The following is a 25,766-nucleotide window of genomic DNA, read 5'->3' on the forward strand; positions in this document are numbered from 1 at the left end:
GAGCTTGAATGAAAGCTAAGAAGGTCCCCTTTAAAATGATACCAAAGACAATATTATAGAACATTGAAAAATGTCCTGACCATGAGGCTAAACCAGGATATGCACCAGCGTCTAAAATGCAATTTACTTTAGGGGGTGGTTAACTTCATGAGCTGATAACTGTGATACAGCTGCCACTCAGGAATGGTTATCATACCAAAATATCATCTACAGACATGGATCCTTTCAAAAATTATAAGTAAGTTTTGCCACCTTGAGTGTACCGAAATAGGAAATTTTGGGCTCTGGCCCATGGACTATGAGTCTACCGGCAGGGTTCAATCAGCGCGCTCGTTGAGAGCGCAGCTACGCATCGGTGATCAGCGCACCTGAAGCCAATCTGCAGCCAGCTATAAGAGAGGACGCTGACGTGCAATCGTTGCCAGATTGTGCCACAAACACCCTCCAGTCATTTACATTCCTGCACACACGCACCACACTCGCCCTGCACACAGACACATAGTCTTTTACACACCCCACATCCAGGACTCTAGTTACACCATACGCATCCCGCATTTCCCTTCCCTGAATAGAAATAAACGTGCCTACGGGCTTGACCCTGCCGGACCCCTGCACTGGTTCCTTTCCGACCCACAACAGTGTGAATACTTTCCGGATGCACTGTAATGCCGCACCGAGCCCAGTAGTACTGGCATCTGTGTGGAGTACATATGGCAGCTTGGTGCTGGCGTATCCTAACACTAGAGCAGATATGAGCTTGTCGATTATTTTTTCAAAAGCCTGCTGGCAAGCAGAAGACCATCTATCAGCAAATGGCTCCTTGGGGTGAAAGTATTTGCAGTCTATTTTTGTTTGCTTGTGTCCCTTTCGAGTTGGTGGATAACCAGCAGTGAGACTGTGTAAGGGCTTCACAATCTTGGCGTAGTCTTGTACGAATCTCCGATAGTAACCGGAGAAGCCACGAAAAGACTTGAGCTCCTTCAGGGTTGGAGGTATCGGCCAGGTCTTAAGGGCCTTGACTTTCTCTGGATCAGTTTAAATGTAATTTCTTGACACAACGTGTCCCAAGTAGCGTACTGATGTTTGAAAAAACTGGCACTTCTTGGGTGACAGCTTGAGGCCGTTTTCTCTCAGTCGTTTAAAATATCCATCAAGCGAGTTTCATGTTCTTCCAAGGAATTGGAAAAGACAATTACGTCATCGAGGAATGCTAGCACTTCGCACAGGTGTACGTCGCCCATGCACTTTTCGATCAAGCGCTAGAACGTGGAAGGTGCGTTAGTTATTCCTTGTGGCATGCGGCTCCAATCCCAAAATCTTAGGGGACAGACGAGGGCAGTTTTTTGCTTGTCACTCTCCTCCATTTCGATTTGATAATAGCTGGATTTCAGATCCATCACTGTAAACCACTGAGCCCCGACGAGTGCAGAGAATGAATCCTCCAGATTAAGTAACGCGTATGCATCCTTGACGGTTTGGAAGTTCAATTTTCTGTAATCCACACAGAGTCTCAGGTCACAATTTTTCTTCTTGACAACCACAATGGGTGCGAGAAAGGGGACTCGGATTCCCTGATGACTCCGGCTTCGAGGAGGGTTTGGAGATGGCATCATACTGCTTCGTAGTCTTGTGGATGTATGGGACGTGACCGTTGTTTAAAAGATGCTTCATCCTTCAATTTGATGTGGTGCTTGACCTTTGTTGCATGCCCGAAATCGAGTTCATGATGAGCGAAAATGTCAGAGTAGTCATTTAACCTCTGTGTTATTTTTGTTTTCCATTCCTCTGGGACTGGGGAATCACCAAAGTTAAATTTCCACTTTGGACTCGCATCTGTCTCTTGCTGACTATAAATGCAGATTGAATCCCACGGCTTGTCAGAGTGAGGGGATTCTTCATTCAGGTAAGTAGGTTCTTTGTTGGTATTCACCCGATGCACAATTTCGTGAGCTACTGTTAGTTCAGCGATGACATAGTTAGTTGGCAGTGTTATGTCATGGTCTGATTCATTCCTCAATACTACAGGTACTTTATATGGACCCTGTGTCGGTATTGTGATGAGACAACGGTCCGTGAAGATTCCACCAGGTAAGTTTGAATTAGATGGTTCCTCGAGTAGTGCCCATTGTTCACTGCCTACAGCTTTGGCACTTACAAAGCCTTGTAGAACGACTTTTCTTTACCAGCTGGAATGATTTCAGGTGTACTGCCTCTGAGTTTGACTAGACCACGTGTACTGTGGGAGTATTGCTGGTGTCGACGTTGCAGAGCTTTTATTACTTGGATATAACCACAGAGTATAGTAGTTTTGAGAGTGTCATCGTACTCCTCATACAGAGGGTCAAGTGTGTTTGTTCCAAGTAGTACTGGTGTGCTGCGATTTGAGCGAGTAGCTGTTACTACCAAGGCTAAGGTTTGCACTTCAGGTTCTGAGGCTATGAACTCCTCAGGGAATTTCATGCTTATTTCCACATATCCAACATATGGCACAGACAGGCCATTTGCTCTGTCTACCTCAAGTATGTCGCTCACAGGCTCAATTTTGTGCTCTGTCAAGTATTTATCATAGAACGACTGAGATACAGTCGTAACCTGAGAGCCAGTATCAATCAAACAATTGGTCTCCACTCCAGTAACTGCAACATTGGCAGTGCATTTGCGTCCAACAAGTTTCTTTGGAATCTTTCTGGGTTGTCCAACTAGCTGCTCTTTCAATATTGATTTGGTTTTAATGTCTGGCTTTTGATTGGAACTTGTCACTTTGTCGGTTCCTAGTAGTCCCTCCATAGCAGCCGTTACTCATTTAAAGAAATGTCATTTGGAGTGTTTGCCTTCTCCCAATCGCTTTGCTTTTCTTTTAGCACTTTCTTTTTAGCTTCAACCAGTGTCGGGTTTGGGGTGTCGCTACAGCTCATGGCGATATGACCATCTTCCCCGCATTTAAAACAATACCATGGCCTTGGCCTTGAAGTTGTTTGCTGGGCTGGTGACTGCTTCTGGGGACTAGGCTGGCTTTGGCTTGGCTTAGCTTTCTGAGTCTTTAGTCGTTTTAGGTTTGACAGATTTATCGCCCTTGAAAGCGGAGAGAACTGCAATCTGAGCTTGCATGCTGGTTATCTCTTTCTGTATCTGCTCCATGACTGAAGGTACACTGTTATCATTAATCTCACTTGCACACACATCTTGTGCGCTAGCTTGAACTTCAGCCTTAGCGAATCCTACATGTTGTTTCATTCGACTAGCTGCTTGCTTACCCTCTTCTGAGCATAACAGCAGCAGAATGATGATGTATCTTATTGGTCTGTTTCGTAAAACAAATAAAATCACACACTTTTGATTGACTCAGGGGTCTGACGAATCAGCTAAGCAATCTGCCACTGGTTATGCTAGCTAAATGGTCGATCTATAGTTTGCTTTTCAAAAGCAATGGAGCCGCTGAAAGCTGCCTGTAAATCAGGCAAGAGCAGTGAAGTTAATATTCGTAAAATCAGTGATTTTTTTGTTTCAACGTGCCCCGACTCAAAAAAGAAAAAAAAAGAACATTACAGATGATCTGGTCACTAACGTTACCGATTTCCCGGAGCAAGTGTTAGGAGACCCACTGCCCTCCTCCTCGGAAACGGAGCCAGAGTTAGCAGACCCGCTGTCCTCTACCTTGGAAACGTTTTCACACGACTTTGTGGATTATATTGGTGGGAAAATATCAGACGAACAGAGAAGAGAAATATACTCACTGGACTGGACGGCCAATATCGGACAAACATTCCCTACAAAACTAGGAGGTAAACCACGTTTCCAACGTCATTGGATTGACCAGTTTAGCTGGCTAGTATACTCAACAAGGTCCGACGGTTGCTTTTGTAAGCACTGTGTTGCGTTTGCAGTCGAGCATGTGGGCAAGGGAGGGCACAGAAAAGCTGGCAAGATAATTAATGTCCACTTCTCAGACTGGAAACATGCTTTAGAGACGTTCAAAGACCATGCACAAAAGGCATATCACAAGGATGCATGTTTGAGAGCGGACAATTTCCAAATGGTTCTCAACAATAAAATGGATGCAATTTCACTGAGGCTAGATTCTGAGAGAAAAAAGCGAGTCCAAGAAAACAGAGAAAAACTCAAAAGCATCATTGCAACGTTGATTTTTTGCGGTCGCCAAGAACTCGCCCTGAGAGGTGATATTGATTCAGGACCAGTGACATTGAATTAGCCAACTCACAATGACGGACATTTCAGGGCTTTACTCAGGTTTAGGGCTACATCTGGCGACACAGTACTGTTACAACACTTGAGTAAATGTGCAGCAAACGCTAGCTACTGCAGTCCGGATGTACAAAATGAAATAATCAGCATAATTGGAGATGTGATAACAAAAAAACTGGTGCAGAAAGTAAACTCCGCGCAGCGTTTCGCTGTGTTGGCAGATGAAATGAAAGATGTTTCAGGGCGGGAGCAGCTTTCTGTCTGTGTCAGATACGTGAACCAGCATGACAGCCAATATAGCATCAGAGAGGATTTTTTGTCCTTTGTTGATATCGAGAAGTTAACCGGGGAGGCAATCGCCAATTCAATCGAAAGTCAGTTGACAAATGCAGGCGTTGATTTACAGTTTTTACGTGGCCAGGGATACGACGGCGCATCTGCCATGAGTGTCCGTTTAAATGGTGCCCAAGCTAAAATCAAAGAGAAGCACAAGCAAGCAGTTTATGTGCACTGTGCCAGCCACAGTTTGAATTTGGTCCTAAACAAGTGCTGCACTGTACAAATGGTGCGAAATTGCTTTGGAATTGTCTCGGAAATCTGCACTTTTTTCCATGATTCGGCTTTGCGGTCTGCCAGTCTGCGACACGAGACGGAACGTCTTTTACCCGACTGCAAGAAAACGCGACTGACGAAGTTGTGTGAAATGAGATGGGTCGAACGCCACGACGCAATATTTACATTCAACGAGCTTTTAGACCCTGTGCGATCCAGCCTGCAGAAAATCAGGGAAACCTTCACAGGAGACACATCTGTCAAAGCCACTCAGCTCTTTAATTCAATTGACAATGCAGAATTCATGCTGTCCATGAATGTGAGTGAGAAGATGCTTGCAAAAACCTACCACCTGTCCACCTTCCTTCAGAAGGAAAATTGTGACTTGGTGAGTTGCGTTTCAGCTGCTGATGCTGTTATTAAGCAGGTAGATGAGATGAGGGCTAACTCTGAGATGGAGTTCAGGCAGATTTTCCAAAAGACCTCTTCCCAAGCAGCCAAGTATGGGGTTGAATTTCGACCACGAAGAGGCATGGACTGCAATGAGGATCCATTGAAGGCCTGTGAAAATCACTACCGGCAAAAGCTTTTCATAGTCATGCTTGACTTTTATTCATCACAGATGAAGGAACGCTTCAGCAAACACAGAAATGTGATCTCCAACCTCTGCTCCTTACTGCCATCTAAGGTCAGCATGCTGAACGACAGCTCAGCTCAAGCACTCTCCAACCTGTATCCTGATGAAGTGTCACCGCATCTGGAAGTTGTAAAGTCAGAAATTGACACCTGGCGGGATAAATGGAAAGATGGTACTTATGTTCCACAAAATGCCATTGAGGCATTAAATGCCTGTAACAGTGAGTTGTTTCCTAGCATCTTCAAGCTTCTCCGCGTTTTGACCACGCTTCCTGTCACCAGTGCCCATGTCAAGAGAAGTTTTTCCCGTCTGGGGAGGATCAAGGACAAAATGCGCAGTACAATGACGGAAAGACAGCCTAATGGACTGACATTGCTCTCGGAGCACAGAGACATTGTGGTGACGCCGGAAGAGGTACTGGACATCTTTTGCAGACAAAAAAAACGATTGGACCTGCTTTTATAAGGTAAGACCCACTTTTGCATTGATGATTATCTATGGGCCATTAATACGTTGACATTTACCGTACGGTTAGGTATTAGGCTATAGTATACAGTGTGGGAATTTTATTTACCGGTAGCTTTCGGCAGTGTTGCCCGACCCCCCCCCCAAAATATGTTTCTGGCTACGGGCCTGCTCCTGGGTAGAGATGAAATGACGGCATTGTAAGTGGGAGATAGGTGGTGTCGCAGACCTCCTCTGTTGAGGGATGATTTTTCGAGTTTCGCATAGATGGCTTCCTTCACCCCTCTTTCAAACCATCTATCTTCTCTGTCCAAAATGTGTACGTTGCTGTCCTCGAAGGAGTGTGTCTTCTCCTTTAGGTGTAGATAGACTGCTCCGTCTTGTCCTGAGGAGTTTGGCCTTCTGTGTTGGGCCAACCGTTTGTGTAGTGGTTGTTTGGTTTCTCCTATGTATAGGTCAGTGCTACCCTCATTGCATTGTACAGTATACACCAGATTGCTTTTCCGGGTGTGTGGTACGCGGTCTTTGGGATGAACACAGAAGGCCACACTCCTCAGGACAAGACTTGCTCTTTAAGCATCAAAACATTTCCCTTTAATCATCCATCATTGGAATTCAATGGCTGTCACTGAAGCCAATAAGTAAATAGCATGTGCGTTGTGACCTCTGCAGATTAAAATGGCTAACTGCAGATACCTGCACTAAACATTTAATAGCGTGACGATAACCAAATACAAGCGCAGTTCAGTGTAATGGAGATTAAATATAGCAATTTCCCAACAGCACTATAGTGGTTAACAGCAGCAACTAGCATGTCAACAGCCAAACGATATCTCACCGATTCGCATATGCTCCAACACCGAGCGATGTCGAGGCTGGGACTCTCAACGGGGTCAAAGGGTTCGTCTGCGGCCTGTGTAAGCATTAGCGCTAGCCATTAGCATTTAGTAGCAAGGCATTAGCAGCCAGCGATTTGCAGCATAGGTAAACAGTGGAAGGGATAGCTCATCTCACCGATGTGGCTAACGTTTGATTCCAACACCAAATCGACGACATGACTCCTCTTGGGTTGAGCTCAATACAGCACCAAACTGTAGACGACAGTTGGCTTAGCTAAATGAGTGACTCTCAAGATCTTTATGAAATCAATAGCTTAATGCTTCTGCTGATTGCGCGCGTGCCTTCTCGTTGCTCGGCTCGAGACAAAAAGAAGTGGAAACCATCATGCGCAGACTTCCTTCCCAACAATAGACTGACGTGACATCTAATTGGCTGCTGAATGGCTACGCGTCCTCTGTTTGGCGTAGCAGCGGTTAACTTGAGAATCTACCTTCAAGTGCAGTCGGATTTCCAAATATTTCAGTCATTAGAAAGAAACTAATTAGACAATTATTTCCTTTTAAGATTCAAGTTGTCTGTACATGTCCTCAATGCATCTTATTTATGTCCATTTACATTGTGTGCTGTGGCAACTGTGCATTTTCTTAATGTGAAAATTAAAATATTTATTATCAGTTCAACTTATAGATTAGTTAAACTGGGTTACACTAGCATTCGGTCGTTCTGGCCCTTCGTCTCCAATGCCACGGCATATTTTCCTTGCTTGTTTGGCTTCATCTGCATATCCTCGTCTTCTAAGTAAAGACACATTTTTTGCCTGAATAGCGAGATAGCCTCACTCAAATCAATGCAATTTCGACTTTGCTATTGCAGCGAATTCAGGGGGGGGGGGGGCAGTCGGGAACAGTCACAGCTGGGGCGCGAACTCGTATCTCCTGCACCGCGGGCGACAACGTTAACCAGTCGACTAAAGGGTCCGACCCATTACGTGTCTACTTATTCGTGCACGTTACATTAGCCCCCTCCTTCGGGAAGCGCATCCAATGAAGGGGACCGCCGCCACAGCCGGGACGCGAACTCGGATCTCCCCTGAGCGACAATGTTAACCAGTCGACTAAAGGGTCCGACCCATTATCCAAGGGCTAACGTGTCTACTTATTCGTGCACGTTACACTACGTTTCCACTGTATGGTCTGCACGCCTCCGCTAGCTTCCTAGCCTGACATAGTCTGTGGATTACACTCACCGCCTCCAGCGACAGAAATTATCCTCGGACATCTCTGTTTGCGTTTCACGTCAAGCACAAAGCGGGTCTTTGCGTCGGTCTTATCGGCAATCCATTACCACTGCCACATGAAGTATTAGTGGGTGACAAGGCAGACAACCAGAATAGGGTTTAACATAACTTCACTCCACATTATGCTCAGGCGTCAATACATCATACATCACTTCCTGTATCACGCCACCTAGCATCCTGTCCTAATTAACATAGCACAACAGAGTAAGGTCTGCACACTAAACTGCCCCCAAAAGCTATTTTATTTGACAACATTTCGATCAGTAATATCATCCCCAATCCTGAGGAAGATCATTTAGGTCTTCCTCGATCAGTTAGCGCTTCCTTGATCAGTTAGATCGTCTTCTTCCTCAGACCTGATGAAGATCAGTTAGATCTTCCTTGATCAGTTAGATCTTCCTCAGGCCTGAGGGCAAGATCTTACTGATCGAAACGTTGCTGAATAAAAAAAAACCTTTGGGGGAAACATAGTGTGCAGATCTTACTCCTTCATTCTAGTTTTTCATTCCAGTTCATTCATTCTGGTCCCGGTATGGGAAGATGGCGGTGCATATTCACGTTTGCAGCGGCCTCACCCAGTACCAGTGTAGGAAAATGGCGGGATGAATTCATTTTTGCGGAGGCCTCACCCAGTACCGTCCGTTGCAGTGTCTTTGTCCACGTCTGCGTCTAAGTTTGTCTTTGTTTGATGGCTGGGAGAGCTTAGTCTGCTGCATCCTGTGGGCCCAGGAACCACGGTCCTGCCTGGAACTGTGCCCGAAAAGGTAACACCGAGGGCGGTCTGACAGGACACAGAAGCGGGGCAGGCTATGCTAACTGCTAGCCGACGCAGACCGGCAGTTCCGATAACACCGAGGGCGGTCTGGCCTCGCCTAGCCTTGACTTTGTTTTTAGTGTCGTCGTGTGGAGTGCGGGGAGTTGTGTCAAATGTGTCTGGCTGGGAGAGCTAGCGTTGGATCGGCTGAGGGAGCTTGGTCTGCTGCGTCCTGTAGGCCGAAGGACCATGGCCCTGACCGGAGCTGCGCCTGAAGAGAAAACACCGAGGGTGGTCTGACAGCGGGGCAGGCTAAGCAAACTACTAGCCCATGCAGACCGGCAGTTCCGACAGTCATCATGTCTCCTAGACAGTAATTTTTTATAGTTTCGAATCCGCTTTGGCAGAATTGAACTCACCAGATGTTTTAAATCCGTCCCAATAAAACCAATTGTGTTGGCCTCAAATTATGTTCATTACACCTTAGTTCCCAGCTGTCTAGGTGCAGATCTTTCCATAGAGTTACCACACTGCCATTGCTGTCACAGATGAGATTAGGAGAATCAGACTCCACGGACTGTACTGTGTCCATCCTCTGGAGCGGGGTGTACCCGATCCACTCTTCTGGTTTTGAGGATAATGCAGTTCTAGAGGTCTTGTCGACTTTTGTATTGCGTTTTTAATATCCAACTTAGTGGGCAATACAAGCTGTATGTATGCCAAGGCTGGAGCTGAGCGAAACCGGCCCGACTCTTTCAAGCTTCAGAAAACTGGGCCAAGCCAGGATGCTGCACTACAAGAAGCAGAACAAAGAGAAAAATGAATGCTCTTGTGGTTAAACTAAACTTTATTAATGCTGCACCAACGAGGTTCAAAAACATCCTGCGTTAGAGCAGGAATTCTCATGTATAAATAAGTCATTTTCATTAGATATTAATAACCATGAATTAGTTAATCTGGTTAATGATTCATGTCGAATTTCCACTCAATAAGATATTGAAACAGCTGGGATGGAACAGGATGGTTTTCAACCCCTTGCCGGCTGACTGTCATTTTGAAAAAGGTATAAGACATAAAGATGATGAACGGGTACAATGCACACGGCCGTCGTGGCTTTCTTTGTACTGCTGCAGAGAAACAGATACTGGCAAGAGTCGGTTTTCAGAAATATGTGGCGAGCCAAAAATATATTATTTATTCAAAATCAGATGAATATTGGCCAAGGGTAAGACTATCTGCTTTCCCAGATTACGTTACACGTATGAGGAAAATATAAGACTATATCGACGTTGCCACAGAAAATTCTGGAAAGGCATTTCCCCCAAAATAGTGAAAACCTGAAACAGATCAGATCATTATTTTACTACTCTCGTTCTACGTTCAGCCCAGGCCGAAACAGCAGCTCGTCAAATCGGCCTTTAAATTGTACGCGGAATTTAAAATCTGTTCAAGGCCAAACGTGTGTGTTTTCTACCTGCTGGCTATGGAGTCAAAATAAACCAGGCTTGAAACATGTTGACTGCACCGGCAACTTTTGATCGAGATCATCACAGATGGGCCATTTGGTGGGTGACTTTTCCGTGAGGCTGAACAATCTGTATGCAAAAACACATCAGGTTTTTATTTTCCCTCTCCCCAAGCTGATAAATGAACAACCACCCCTGTTGTCAGCTCCTATTTGTCAGGTGAGGCGTTAGCAACCTGTGGGTTCGTGAAAGGGGAACATTTTTCACTGCCTCGTGATTCATGTGTGAGTGTAACTCATCCATTGGATTTCTGATCTCATATTCATTGGTGTTGAGCCGAAGGGAGTCGACGGGAAAGTGGAGGCTGTGTGTTAAGGCATTCCCCCCCTGTTTCTGTGATAAAGGTTGGATATCTATTGCTGTCACAGTTCTCTGCCTCTATGTCGGCAGATACTGAAGTGGAGCTGCAGCAGATAAGGCCTGAAGGAAACTGCTGCATTCATCACTTTACAGGAAGGTGAAATGAGACGGCGGCGTGTTGTTGCCCTGCTGGTGCAGATCTCATCAAAACCAACGAGGGGGTCTGGAAGAAATGTCTCACTAAAAAAGAACAAAAACACAAAAAAAACCCAAACAAATAAAAAAAGCTGGCATTGTGCCATTCTCTTCTCTTCTCTCCTCTTCTCATTTTCCCTGTTGTTCAGCAGCCATGTTCAGTCTTTACATTTAAAAGTGGCCTCCACCTTTTTAATTTATCATGCTATCTATTATTTTTAATGTTTTTCTTTGCTCTCGATTCTCCTTTGTTCTTTACCTCCCTTGAGCTCCTGTTGTGTGTGTGTGTGTGTGTGTGGTGTCCAATCAGACATGTGTTTTCTTCTGACAGGCCAGAGGCTCATTCACTAGACAGAGCTGTAGCGAAAAACAACCTCATGAATTCAATCTCTCTGATTTTACTCTCTTAAACACATACTTCTCTATCTATCTATCTATCTATCTATCTATCTATCTATCTATCTATCTATCTATCTATCTATCTATCTATCTATCTATCTATCTATCTATCTATCTATCTATCTATCTATCTGTCTGTATGTCTGTTTGAGTGAGTCTTGTTAACCTAAACAATTTCACTTCAAACTCTCAACTATTTATATTTTTTCCTCATTTGGCTACAATAATGAAGAATTAAAACACTGCATGAAAATCAGCAGCTATGAACGTGTCCCTGGTGTGTGTGTGTGGTAGGGGGGCATTATGGAAAACTAGATGTGCCCAGTCTTAGGTGGATTTTGCTGTCACCATATCACATTCTTTCACAGCACTTCAATAACAACTCTGTTTTACCTGCTTTTATATGGAATCAAATAGTACCCTGCGAACAAACCAATCAAAATTGTCCCTCCGAGCGCTGTCACACCGGGAGCGATCAACCTAGTTATGGCATATGCTGAGAGCTGATAGCCTCAAGTTGGGCAGCCGCTGTTTCCGTCAAAGGAAGGGCAGGGCCATCAATACCGCCAGCCAATCAGAGTAGCAGGTCATGAATAATGCTTTATTATGTAATTGCCCCTGTATTCAGCATGTTTCATTAGGCACTGTTAAGACCGGGCATTGACATGCATCTAGGGTGATCCGATCACAGGTGGACAGCTCCATGTCAGTTCACACCTGGCATTAGAATGTGTCTCCACGTCTCGAAAGACCGCTTGTGATCGGATTTCACTCCAACTCTGTATGCAAAAAACACGCACATCACTGTGGTAGAGGGGTGTGGTTTGGCAAGCGGGATGGGGAGGTTGATGTGTGATCAGCCTCGGGTCAGCCAAACTAGCAACCTATCCTACACAGGGCTGAAGGGAGATTGTGAAAAGGGGAGCCATACGTTCTGAAAGGAGAGCGACGAAACGGCTCCGACAACAGAGCGTATGAATTTGTTAAGCTGGGGTGCGCAGTCTTCTCCTTGCGTATGGAGGATAAGCAAAGCTTGACTCTGTTTTCTCTTTAGCCTTTCACGTTAGGCATATTTATTTAGGCAAATACAGCAGGTCTCTTGGCCCTCTACTACCGACTCTTACAACACACACTGTCGCACACGGAGAACGTGGCGACGTCACATCCGAATGAACCGTAATGCAATGAGTAAGGGCGCCATCAAACAACAACACTTAACACCCCCACTTGCTCTTAGCTCACTGATTACCTGGAAAATAAAACAACAACAAAATAAGGCGTCTTCTTTACCTTGACAATGAGAACACACTCTTTGCACTTCTAAGTGCCAAACATGTCTTGAGCAAACCTCTTTAGCTTTAGCTTGGTGGCTGACTTTGTCATTACATCAGCGATCATTTGCTCAGTAGGACAGTATTCCAAGATTACCTTTCCATTATGTTTTTCTCTTCTATACACACAGTGATCAGCGGGATTCTGTACAAAACCTTTTTCACTCAAACGTGTATGTAACATAGCATTCCAGTTTCTGCCTGACTGCTTTAGACCATAGAGAGACGTATGCAACTTGCATACATAGATTGTCACACATATCTTTTCCCTCATAACTTTCTGGTTGCTCTATATAGATTTCACAGTCAGTTGGTGCATGCAAATTGGTTGTCTTAACGTCCATCTGGTGTAAGACTAGATTCTCCTGGCTGCACATGACCACTCTTACACTTGTCATATTAGCTGTGGGTGAGAATGTCTCCTCATAGTCAGTTCCTGGTTTCTGACTGTAGCCTTTTGCTACGAATCTCGCCTTGTATTTATCAGATACATCAATGTCACATTGAGCGTGTGGACCCATCTACCACCCACTGCCTGTTTACCTGGCGGCAACTGGGTGAGGCTGAAGGTCTCGTTTCCACCAGTGATCGCATGTCCTCGTTCATGGCATTTTTCCACTGCCTTGATTTGGTTGACGCTATTGCGTCCTGGTGGGTTTGCGGAATGTCGCATACTGCTGTATAACAAGAGTCCACGCATGTTTGCAGTTTGTCCTCTGTATCCTCAGTCTCGAATTCCTGTAGGTAAGCTGGTCTCCTTTTGGTTCGCGGTGGGTTCCTTCTGATTACAGTCTCAGTGACTTTGCCCGGCTGTGCGCGTTCAGTCTGTTCAGGTAAAGTCCCAGAAACTCCACTCTGAACACCCTGACCTGGTACATTTTCCACATTTTCACCAACAACATTTTCATCACTGTCATTGACCCTGGGATGTACATTCCTATCACCATATTCTGTGTATGACTCAGATGATTGTGTTTCCTTTTCTTTGGCTGTCTTGGTTGTGAACTTCACCAACTTGTGCTTTTGGACCCTCTCTGTGTCTGGATAGTACACTAGATAAACTGGGCTGTTTTTATCGTAGCCAATGAAAAAACCTTGCTCGCATCTAGAGTCTAGCCTTCCTTTCTCTTGCTTGTAAGCAAAACACATTGATCCAAATTTCTGCAGTTTGGATATGTTTGGTTTCTTGCCTGTGAACAGCTCGTATGGCGTTTTCTTTGTGAGCCTGCTGTAGCACATGTTATTCATGTAAACTGCTGTCTGCATAGCATAGTTCCATAGCTTATCTGGTAACTCGCTTTCTATCAGTAAGCATCTGCTCATATCCTAGAGAGTTTGCCAAACTCTCTCTGCTGTGCCATTTTGGTGGGGTGAATAGGGTGCAGACGTCTCGTGTCTAATCCTATTCTTGGTTAACAGTGCCTGGAAGTTTCGGCTTGTAAACTCAGTGCCGTTATCTGAACGGGTACACTTGACTTCTCCGTAAGGTGCTATGTCTGCTAAGAACCGTTCTGTGGCTTGCTCTGTATCACTCTTGGACCTTAGAAAATACACCAACACGGTACCTGAGTAGTCGTCTGTAAAATACTGTGCATATCTGTACCCTTCTATGTTCGTTGTTGGCATGGGACTGGCTAAGTCAGTGTGGACTAGTTCTAAGGGTTTCCAAGGCCTTCTGTCTGGCTCCCTATTTGTCATCCGGGTGAATTTGCCCTGTGTACACACTTCACATACCTGATCTGGTCTGACTGCACTTCCTTTTATCTCCATGCCTTTCACTACACCTTGTAACTTTTTACATCTTCGTAGTTACAATGACCCAACATTTCATGCCAAGTTTGCATGTCGTGACACCCTTTACATTGGTCAACACCAGTGTTGTAGTCGAGTCACTAAACCTCGAGTCCGAGTCGAGTCTCGAGTCCCCAGTGTTTGAGTCCAAGTCCGAGTCACCAAAGAAAAGCCGAGTCGAGTCCGAGTCGAGTCCCCATTACCTGAGTCCGAGTCGAGTCCCTATTACCCTAGTCCGAGTCCGAGTCATCAAGGTTGAGTCTGAGTCGAGTTCCAATATGGCTCCAGTGATCCACTCGGGCACAGTCAAAGATCTGACATACAAATAAAAAAGGTCTACATTAAACAAAAATGACACAGCTGTCACCATTTCAAAGGGAGTTTATTTACTTTGTGACACGATAGCCAAACAAATGCACACCCACACACTCGCACACATGCACGCTTAAGCATGCGCGCACACACACATTTTTAGAACAGTCTGAATTTCTTTGACATTCTGAACATTGGATGTGCTTCAAAACACATTGATAGCTGTGAATAGCATGATATTAGCAAATGGTGGAAACAGTATACAGAAGTAAGTTCCACAGCATACAATACATTCATAAAAACTAGTCAAAATACATTGTCTCTCAGGAATAGTTAGGAACAAAAGGCTGGTGGCACTAGTTTTAAGCATACACGCTGCATTTCAAAAACATAAGATCTGACAGCATGGAACTACTCAACCTTGCACGGTGAGGCCTCATCAAAATGCCTCCATGACTAAATACCCTTTCAATGGGCGCACTGGAGGCAGGGATAGAGAATACCTGTGTGGCAATCTGATAGAGGGTAGGGAATTTGGATTTGTTTTGCTGCCAAAACCTGAGGCACGGGACTGAGTCAGAGTCCTGCTCAGCGATCAAGTCAAGGTATGCAGTCAACTGAGCCTGGCCAGACGGCTTCTTCTCGGCGGAGGAGGGAGTCCTCCTATAGTGGGAGAACATTCTCAACTGCTTCTCAGGATGAGACTCTGAAAGTTCACCTTCCCCTGGTCCTGTTGCTTCCGCTGCATCTGCTGTTGATACCGCTTGCTTGTCACCCTCTGCCTTTATATACTCTGAAATGAGAGGGGGCATGGGGGACTCATTACAAATATGTTATTGACTAGGCCTACATGACAAATGACACGCCTATGTGCTTTATTGTAACACCTTCAATGATATAAACATCACAACAATCAAATAGTTAATCACTTAACTAACGTTAATCAAAACATTTCTCACCTTTGATCTCAGTCTTCAGCACATCTTTGATGTCACTGTCCAGCTGCACATCATGTTCTAGCCACTGGAAGCCAAATGCTGGGTCCAACACAGATGCTATGAAGTAGGCATTGGTGAAAGGAAATTTGGTGGGGCCTCTTCCTTCAGCTGGCTCACATCCTGGTATCTTGACTGCACTGAAAACCTCTGCAAACCTTGTTTTCAAGGAGCTCTCCAGAGCGCTCACCAGAGGCCCACAGTATCTGGCTTTTCCTCTTATTTCCTGCAGGTGACAGCGCAGAGTGAGGACACAGGGCACAATCACACTGACGGTGACAGTAGTCTCACCCTGAGTTAGGTTGGTTGCCTCCAAGAACGGATCAAGAACTTCGATCAGTTCTTTAAGCTGAGCATACTCTCGCGGGGATAAGATAAGGCTTTTGTTCCCCTCTGATTCCAACACACTGGACAGCTTTTGCATGTCTAAATGCACATAAGCCTTCACCTGCTTCAGAGTGGAATTCCATCGTGTGGCATTCGCTGTTGGAATTGTTGCATCACCAAAACACGCTTCAAAGCAGTCTTTAAATGAGGTGCCACTGTGGAGGAGGTTGGCTGCACGGGATAGCTTTGCTAGGGTGCTTGACAAGCCCACTGGTGTCTTTCAGACCATCTTTTATGACCAACTGCAGTGAATGTGTGAAGCATGATAGTCTCTGCATCTTACAGTTCTCAGCCAAAGTGTCATTGACTGTCTGTTGATCTTCTGGCATCAGGTCTTGCCATATTTCATCATCCTCCTCAAATGTGCTGGGATCATGAGCTTCAGCATCACAAAGATCCTCTAGGGGAAAGCTGGCCTGGAAAGCTTTTCTCATGTTGGATGCATTGTCAGTTATGACAAAGTTGATCTTGTCCTTAATCAGGTATTCTTCAGCACAGCATTCAAACATCATTGCAATCTTCTCTCCTGAGTGTTTCCCATGCATTCTTTTGCAGGAAAGAAGATATGACTGAAGGCTGAGTTCCTGTTTTTTTGTTATCCATTGCCACTGTGTGTGCTGTCACTCCAAGAAATGACCGCATCTTTCGATCACGCCAAATGTCTGTGGTAACAGCAACACTCAATGCTTCTGCCAGCTGGCTCTTTATCTGTTCTTTCTTGACTTCCACCATTCCTGGAATGGTCACAGAGGAAATTGTGGATCTTGCTATGGGCCGGTACTGAGGGTCCAGGACATGCAGGAAGTGCTTGAAGTCCTCGTTGTCAACGATGGAGAGTGGCAAGCAGCACTTAATGATTAGATCTTTTACAAGGGCATCACTTATAGCCTTCTGACGTGGATGTTTGAGGTCGTACATCCTTTGCTGTCCATCATTTAAAAATGATGTGATAGTCTTCTGACCTGAAGCAGCTGGCATCACATCTGAAGCAGTGGAGGCACGGTATTCTTGGAACCTAGGGGAAGATAGGATACACACTTTAGCTTGCTGATGCCAAACTGTTTCAAGTAATCTTTCTCACAGCAAAACATGTGTAACGTTATAGCTATAACAATATGCAATAACAATACAAATGTTACACATTATACACATAGTTGTTTGAACCATAACCAGTTAAGTTACATATTTAGTTATCTATATAACTAACATTACCATATTAGTAGATTAACTAATGTAAGCTAGCTGGATAAATGAGAAGTATGAGAAAAGATACATAATTTATGAGACTAACAGGACAGGGATTAATTAGCAAAACCCAGTCATTTAATTATTGATTTAAGTATGTTACATGCTACCTAGCTGAGCTTTAACTCTCTATCCTCCGTGAGTCTGTATGTTTATTCTGTATGGGTCAGGAGGGTGTTAGAAGACAGAGCCAGTTCATAGTACTGTTCAAAAGCTATGTCGCGCGTGTCTATTTTTAGAATTTGGCACACCCAATGCTGCATATATGCAAAGAAAAATATCCACTTATTTACAGTAGCCTATTCGGTGTCACCAATCACCATACGGTTCGGTAGTTTTCGGTACATCGGGGGGGAAATGCCACATCCGTCAAATCTCGTACCGTCTCCAGCTCTCAAGAAAACCAGTGGCGGCATCCACATTAGCTTTCTTCAATTAGTCCATTTAGCGAGTAATAGCCTACAATTATTTTTATTTGCATTGTAAAGTTGTGCACATTTTATCAACATTATTTGTGGATGCATATAGGCTAGACTTCTTCCTTCTCCGCACTTGGAGAATATTCATGGCAGAGATCTGCAATGTGCGGATTTGTTATTGCTAGTTAAGATTAATGCTAACACGGTAGTTCAGAGTGGTGTGTTTTTTCCGTTAAGTGTATGCTACTTGGTAGCAAAATGATAAATAAAAAAAATCAGTTTTAATCTCCCTATAACATGAAGACGCTGCGTGTTACTTACCAATTCATTAGTGAGATCGATGGCACGCTTGTACCGAAAGCGAACCGTACTGTGACTTTTCTGTGCAATGCCGCATTAGCATTCTAACAGTAACGTTACTTAACTTACCTATACAATCTCACTTGGTTCTAGTGATATGATATACCCACACGACCTAACCGAACATCTTGGACCAGTGGTTGAGTTACTTCAGAGGCTATTGTTACTGTAGCTACACTGTTAAAAAAAGAGTAATATCACAGAATTTTACTGTGTATTTTACAGATTTTTTCTGTATTATAAAATACCATTAAATTTACAAAAAGAGACTGTGATTCTACATGTCAAATGTAAAATAACATGAAATAACTGTAACTGTGAAAACCCAAGATATTTCTGTTCTTTTACAAAAAAACATTAGAAATACACATATTTATTGTTAAAATACGTTCATAAATGTATCGTAATTTCACAAATATTTGTCTGTTATTTAAGGGAGTAAACTGTTAAATTCAACTTTAAAACTATAGAAAAAATAAGAAATCATTTAACATTACTTAGAAATTAATAGTAAAATAACTATTTAATCTGTAATTTTACTACAATTTCTTTGTTAATTGACTAATATTTTCATTGAAAATAGCCACAATCACTGTACTTTCCTAGATGGTAACATTTATTAACATTGTATTAACATTTATTTTCAAAGGACATCTGGAGAGACATGGGGAAAGGGGAAAGCTTGAGAGGGTGAATATTATGCAGAGCAAAGAGTTGGACTTGAACTTAGGGCTGCTGCAGCAAGGACTATATAGCCTCTGCTTATGGGGCATCAGCACTACCAAGTGAGCTGCAATTAAATGCTTTCAATAAAGCTGTTCAAGCATTTTTCAAGCAATTAAATGCTTTCAGCAAGCAGACACACTGTTTGATGACTGGATGTTCTCGTGTCACTTGTAGCATGCTCATATTGTCAAGGGCAGTCTGTAAATCAGCTAAGGCCTATCAAAGTTAGGATCAGATGCAAACACAGTCCCATTAACACATTTGTGTATGATATTATTTTTGGTGGTGGTGGGTAGGGGGATGTTAGGTTACAGTACCACCACCTGATTTTAATTCAGGAAAAAGTCTGAGTCTGCAGTCTGAGTATGGATGACTTGTCATGAGTTTCAAAAGGAATTCCTGCAGACCCTTGCTCCTGAATGACCACTGCCATCAGAACCACTCAACCTCCTGGTATACCTTCAGCATATGTGTATATGTACTGCAAATGTTAACCTTAATGTTGAGGTTAAAACTTAAAGGGATAGTTCATCATTTTGGCAAATTGGCCCATTCCTGGTAAGACTATAGGCATTATGGCAATGGGCCAATTTGCCAAAATGTTGAACCATTCCTTTAACTGCCATTTCATTTAATTTCATTTGAGCCATCTCTAAAGTGAAACTGCATGCATCATGTGAACATGAATGATTTGGACTGCTCTGTGTAGGCTACTGAAATGACCGTGGTTAATGAAAATAAACATTTGTGAGTGGCCTAGAACTGCTGTAGGCTAGGCTAATATTAAATGCAGTTTAAATGTAGCAATGGTCTCCAGGAAAGGTAAATGATGTTGTATTGGCAAACAAATCTCAACATCTGTCACAGTAAAACAAACCAAGAAAAGGAACTGTTAGTGAAGGAGGCCAACACCAGGAGAAAACCACATAAACTACATGCTTTTCATCTGTTTCCTCAACCTACCACCTGAAAGCATTATATTCTGTCATTCAGAACAGATCTTAATGACAGAGCATTAATATAATCTGTGTGTAATTATTTTTCTGCAATTCAGAGGTAAACATTGAAAATATAATTTATGGAAATAAAAAGTAATATAAAGTATGAAACATTGCAGGGCCATACTATTATTTATTTTAAAAAAATCTAAATAAATGTAGGGGCAGTAATTGCAAACAATGTAAATCACAACGTCTTGAATTATTTCACAGCATGTCTGAAACGTCTCCCTGCACAAACACACGTACACACACTCCAAAAAAAAAAGGTCTCACAGCACACACTGGGGCCTAAACCGGAACAACGTCCTGACAACAACGCGACACGCCATTGGTGCACTTGCTGTGGAAAGCGCGGTCCCCGTTTGGGTCGGTCGACAGAAACTGTTCGACAAGAAGAAGAAGATATGTCATTGGCTGTTGGGACACTGAACACCCGTCTTTCACGTGACGCTGAACAAGCGCAACAACTCCCAAGCGCGGCGGTTCCCTTTGGCCGACAGAAACTTATAGAGGACAGCAGCTAATGACGAGGCTGGAGGAAGGACGAAGCTACTGTACAAGGCAAGTATCGAACTCAAGCTGAATAGTATTAGCTTTATTTACCTCCATGGCTCTGAGTTTACTTAGTCGGCAAAAGGCACCGAATCCGCTAGCATGTCGTCAATTGAAATGTCAGCTAACTGTAATGATAAAAGCATGGCCGGCGCGGCGTCGGCGTCTTCACGTGGCGTCTGCTAGTGTAAGCTGCATTTAGTATTCAGCCAGACCAGCCACTAGCTTACCACTTAACCTTCAGGGCCCATTGACGCTATTTTTGTCCTTTTTGAGCTAAATTTTCATCTTCTTTTGGCCACTCTTTTGGCGCTCTGCAGTAGGAGAAACCTTAGTCAAAGAACCCAATGTTGAGTCAGCGACCGAGGTCCAGTGGAAAGGCACTCAGTACAAAAAGGGACTCTTTCTGTGTCTAAACCAAGGCCAGGCACTTGAATTCGGACAGATTGAGCTCATGCTTGTGACGCAGGATCAGCATGTGCACTTTATTGTTACACCTCATGACGTGTCCTATATGCCAGAATTTGGATTGTATGAAGTGAAACAAGCAAGGCAGAGCATGAAATGTTGGAAGCCTGAGTGGAAACTAGATTATTATCCTTTGCCTGTGTACATGCTTTGTGGGACAAGAGTAATTTCACTTAAGCATAGCATTGTTGACTCAGAGTAATCTGGAGTTTGAGAGATTAAAATCTGACAGTAATGCTTAAAGAACAGCATTTTTTATCCCTTCTATTCCTCCTAGTCATGGATACAGAGTCCACTTCTGTCTTTCATCAAATCAAGTCTTCCTAAACTGAAAGACCCTGAGCCTTTGCTTGAGCGTCTGCAAGATTTAGGAGTTGAGGACCTGAAGGACCTGAGCTACCTGCAGGAGAGTGACCTCCTTTCTGTCCTGAGACCAATTGAAGTCAGGAAACTTCTGTCACTGCTCAAAAAGACAAGTATGTGTTTTAATTTGTACATAATAAACTTTCACAATAGAAAAATTTGCATATTCAAAATATACTTATTAGGTACACTTGTTCAAATTAATGCAGTCCAATACAGCAGCTCTACTATGAATTATACTTGAAAGAATCTTCTCTACACTTTTGTTGCTTTCAAAAAGGTGATAATTATAAATTATATCTTGTTCATCATTGATTCCATAGTGGGTGGTAGTGGTGGTGTACTGTACTGCATTATATTGAGAAAGGAACACTTTGAAATGTACCAATTGGCTACTGAGTATATAATTATGTTAGTTATTAATATACCCAGATCGAGCTATGTGATGTCTGTATGGTACTATTACTACTATGTGTTCTTTATTAAGGCCAACAAGATGTCTTGGACAGTTCTCCCAAGTTACCGAAGCAACATTTCAGCAGAGCCAGTACCAGTGCAAGTCCAGTAACTCCGTCTGATGAGATGCCCCTCTCTGGTGAGTACATGCCTCTGTTGCACAGAATCGCTCTCTTTTGGGTTAGATGGGCTGAAAAATAATGTAATTACCTGTAACCAGTGATGTTGCTAGGTCTGCGTCCTGCGTCTCTGACGCATTAAAATCTGAAAGGACTCACTAAACTCACTATCCATGTGTCCCAGGGACTCACCTCATTTTTCCCATGAAAAACAATACATTGTGAACAGCAAATTCTGTTTAAAATCAGTAACTAGCAAAAGAAACCTTGCCCGAATATGGCCAGAAAAATGACCCAAGTCATTTCTATATAGTTTCGGCCCGAACCAGCGTCCCGAAAGAGGAAAAAGGCTGCATGAAAACCCACCTATTATTTCGTAACAGCTAATGTTCTTTGTGTACTCTTCAGGTGGTTACAGCTCAGCAACTGCAAGTTCACCGCGGTCAACAAGTAGTTCAAGTATGGATATCACACCTCGTCGACTGTATGACAACAGCTGGCATTTTAAATTTCAAATTTCTTGGCAGAAAATTCCATCTGAGATCATCAGAAAGCTGGAAACAAGAAAGCGGCAAAAAAAGTGAGAGACTTGAAATCATACGGCTCATTGTCAGTGAAATCTTAACCGTGTGCCCAACACCTGGGAAGAAACATATCGGTGCGATAGCAAGGAAGATGACAAAGGCCTACCCTGCAGCATTTACTGATGTCATTGAAGGTGAAGTTGTAGGCAGTGGGTATGACTCACTCACCAAACAGATGGTTAGCAGAGTGGATAACCTGAAGAGAGGAAACACTTCACTTTCCTTAAAGAGACGAATTATTAGCAGCAGTGAAGGAGAGGATACCCCACCTCAGAAAAGAAGACTAGACACTTACGGGTGTATAAACTGGCAACCAACATGGCTGCCAACTGGTGAAACCCCTGAATCCCAGAAACATGCACAAGAAGAGTTAAAACAAATGTGGAGAGAAAGATGCTGTGACAGCACAGCCATTGAGAAAATGATAAGAGCCACTTTCTTCACTCAGAGAAAAGACATTATCAGTGGGACTGACACTTCTGACTTGAAAAAGGAGTGGCCATATCTGTTTGAGACAACTGGCATGAAGACTCATTTTAAAGAGCTTACAGGCGTGGACATCGAAGACATAAACATAGCAAATAAATGTTCCAGAGTTATTTCATTTCTTAAATCTAGTGACAAGATAGGGAAGATGGAGACCATCTTCAAGGAAATGGAAACATCAAGCAAAAATGTTGCAGATGTGAATGTTGCAGCGTTTCTTCCACTGCTCCTCAAGTACTTCAATGAAGAAGAAGAACAGATGTTCTACAAAGTGGATCAAACAACCTTGCCCTCTGAAGTGGACTGTGCTGAACTTCCAAGTACACCATGTATTGTGTGTGGTATGAATATTTGTTTTTTTCTATTCTATTTACATTTAAGATACTGCTATTTTAGTATTGTGATAACTTTACTGAACAGCTTATTTTCTGTGCATAACTCTTTATAGTATAGAAAGTTAAAGTTTTGAATTTACACTTCTTGATTGTGTTATTGTCCGATTGGCTGTTATTGTGGTTGTAGCTATTCTCGGCTTCATAGTATTTGAGACGATCCCTAAGATTTCCCCATTTACTGCATCTGTATCCTGAAATATGTTTATGCATTGATATTAATGATGTGAAGCCTGCGGCGTTACTGTAGTTCAGGCAGACTACTCAAGTTGCGCGCATCCTGATCAGCTGATCAGTCGCATGCTTACCTGCTCATTCCTGGCTATTCTGCTGCTGCTGTCACCGCTGCTGCCTCTGTTTTGCTATTGCATTTGCTGCTCGTACTGCTCCTGAGGTACTGCACCTCCCCAGCATCCACCTGTGGGCTCTGTTTCTATGATCCTCTGTGGGGTCTGCTGTTCATTCCTTGTAATGTCTGTCAAGCAGATCATTATTCAGGGAATGAATAAACTGAGACAGAGCCTGATGTCAAACCTGCTGCAGCCATGTTCAAGAACCCTATGCTGTGCTTCAGCTTGCCATGCTTATGCTCAATAATTTATTTTTCGCACTTCAGAGTTGTCTGACTGAACTAATAATACTTCAAACCACAATATATTAAAACAAAAAAACAGAAAACTATTACCATTACTTTGATTGTTATTGTTGTACTGGACTCAGCAATTTTCAGTGTTTCAGCACAACATTTCAGTTGTTGGAGTTATGGTCTTTTGGCTCAGTTTCTAACAAAAATGTTCCCCTTTTCTCTTATCCTTGTACACAACTGGAAACTCGACTTTGGCAGCGGAGAATTTCATGCTGTCTGCAGACCAGACCCTTGTGAATGGCCACATCAGAGTCTTCAGTGATGCTCTTATGCTGATGTTTGGTTCGTACTACTGTATGGACATATCTTACCCAGCAGCCCAAGCATCAACTTTGGAGTTCTTACAGAGGTAAGACAGCACTAGTCAATTTAATACATCAATATAAGATATATAATGCACATAAAACTGAGCACTGCTCAAGTGCTGAAATGATTAGTACAGGGGTTCCCAAACTTAGTCAACTCAGGGCCCACTTGAAAATCTCAAAATTTTTTGCAGCCCACCTCTGCCCTCATCAACAATACAGAGGCCTAATAATGCGATTTCAGTGCACTTTTTTTAATCTTAATGATAAAGATAAAACATTCAGAACTGAACTGAAAGTAGCAGGAAGCTCCAAAGTCACTAACGCAGCATGCTGATCCTGCCTGTTCATGGAGCATCCTGACTGAATCCTGAAGAGACCAGGGAATGTCTTCAGTGTGGGAGGATGAGTTCACTTTCATGTCCACTGAGGGTGGGACAGTTCACTAATCCACAGTATGGTTTGATTTACATTGTTGTTGTTTCCCTTTCCAGAAACACCATGCTATTATTACATTTTATTCAAAGTAAAGATGGTCATCTGTAAAATATCAGATTACTACCTGAAGTGAGAAGGATGACCCAGCTGTAGGCATCTGCATCTGTTATCATAGTTAAATCTCCTTCCATGGTTCTTGGTGAATATTTAGCTTTTTTATTCTTAAAGTTTTATTGCTCTGACAGTAGCACCTCAGCGTTGGAGATCCAGGAGCAGCCACAGGCTCTCCTGGTTCTTCAGGAAACCAGAGCTCTCCCAGCACACTTCACAGGTGTTGGTCATAATAGGAAGCTTTGTTGGTCACAATGTGGCACATTCACACACCTTTCAATTCATGATCCATCTTTGGGTGATTTTTTTTTATTTGGATAAATTGGGGAATGCTTGGAGATTTATGGAGGTGCTTTACTTTCAGCCTACATGCAGATCAGGAAAGCCTGACCGCCTGCTGCGCACGAGCACTCATGCCAGGAGACAAGTCACTCAGACCGGTCAGGAGTCAGCACTGCCACGAGGAGGTGGAGTTGGGTCGCGGAGAGCAGCAGCATGGAGCTGCCGAGATGACAGGCCGCCCGCCAGCTGAAGATGGACTTGTGTTGTGGATATTTCTCAGTGGGCTGAAGTTAGTTTACTGTGTGGCTCAGCTGTTAGATAACGTTACTAACCTCTGAGGCTGAAGGGACATGACTGAAGATGGTGCTGGTGCCGCCCGGTCTGGGTGACTTGTCTCCTGCTGTGAGTGCTGGTCGGAAGGCAGATCTCTGGTCAGGCTTTTCTGCTGTGCATGTAGGCTGAAAGTAAAGCACCTGCACTTCCACAAGTCTCCAAGCATTTCTTGAATTTATCCAAATATCACAATAACAAAATGATAAAATCAAAAACTTAATTTTAATGTTCTTTTTTGTTGTAAGAGAAAAACAACCTTGTTTTCTCTTTTTCTGATTTGGTTATGAAATGCAATAATGAAAGATTGACCCATACATGGAGTAGGACAATGTATTACTGACCTTTTGAATTTTTTATAATAAAATTTCAAGAATTTATGTAAATTTACATCATTTGATATCACAAGGGAGAGTTATGACTAAAAAAAATGAGTGAAAAATGGTCCTAACTGCACCTGAGAGTTCATTTTTGTTTTTCAGATTTTCAGACTGGCTAT

This window comes from Lampris incognitus, chromosome 9 (genome assembly GCF_029633865.1).
Source record: "Lampris incognitus isolate fLamInc1 chromosome 9, fLamInc1.hap2, whole genome shotgun sequence".
NCBI lineage: Eukaryota > Metazoa > Chordata > Actinopteri > Lampriformes > Lampridae > Lampris > Lampris incognitus.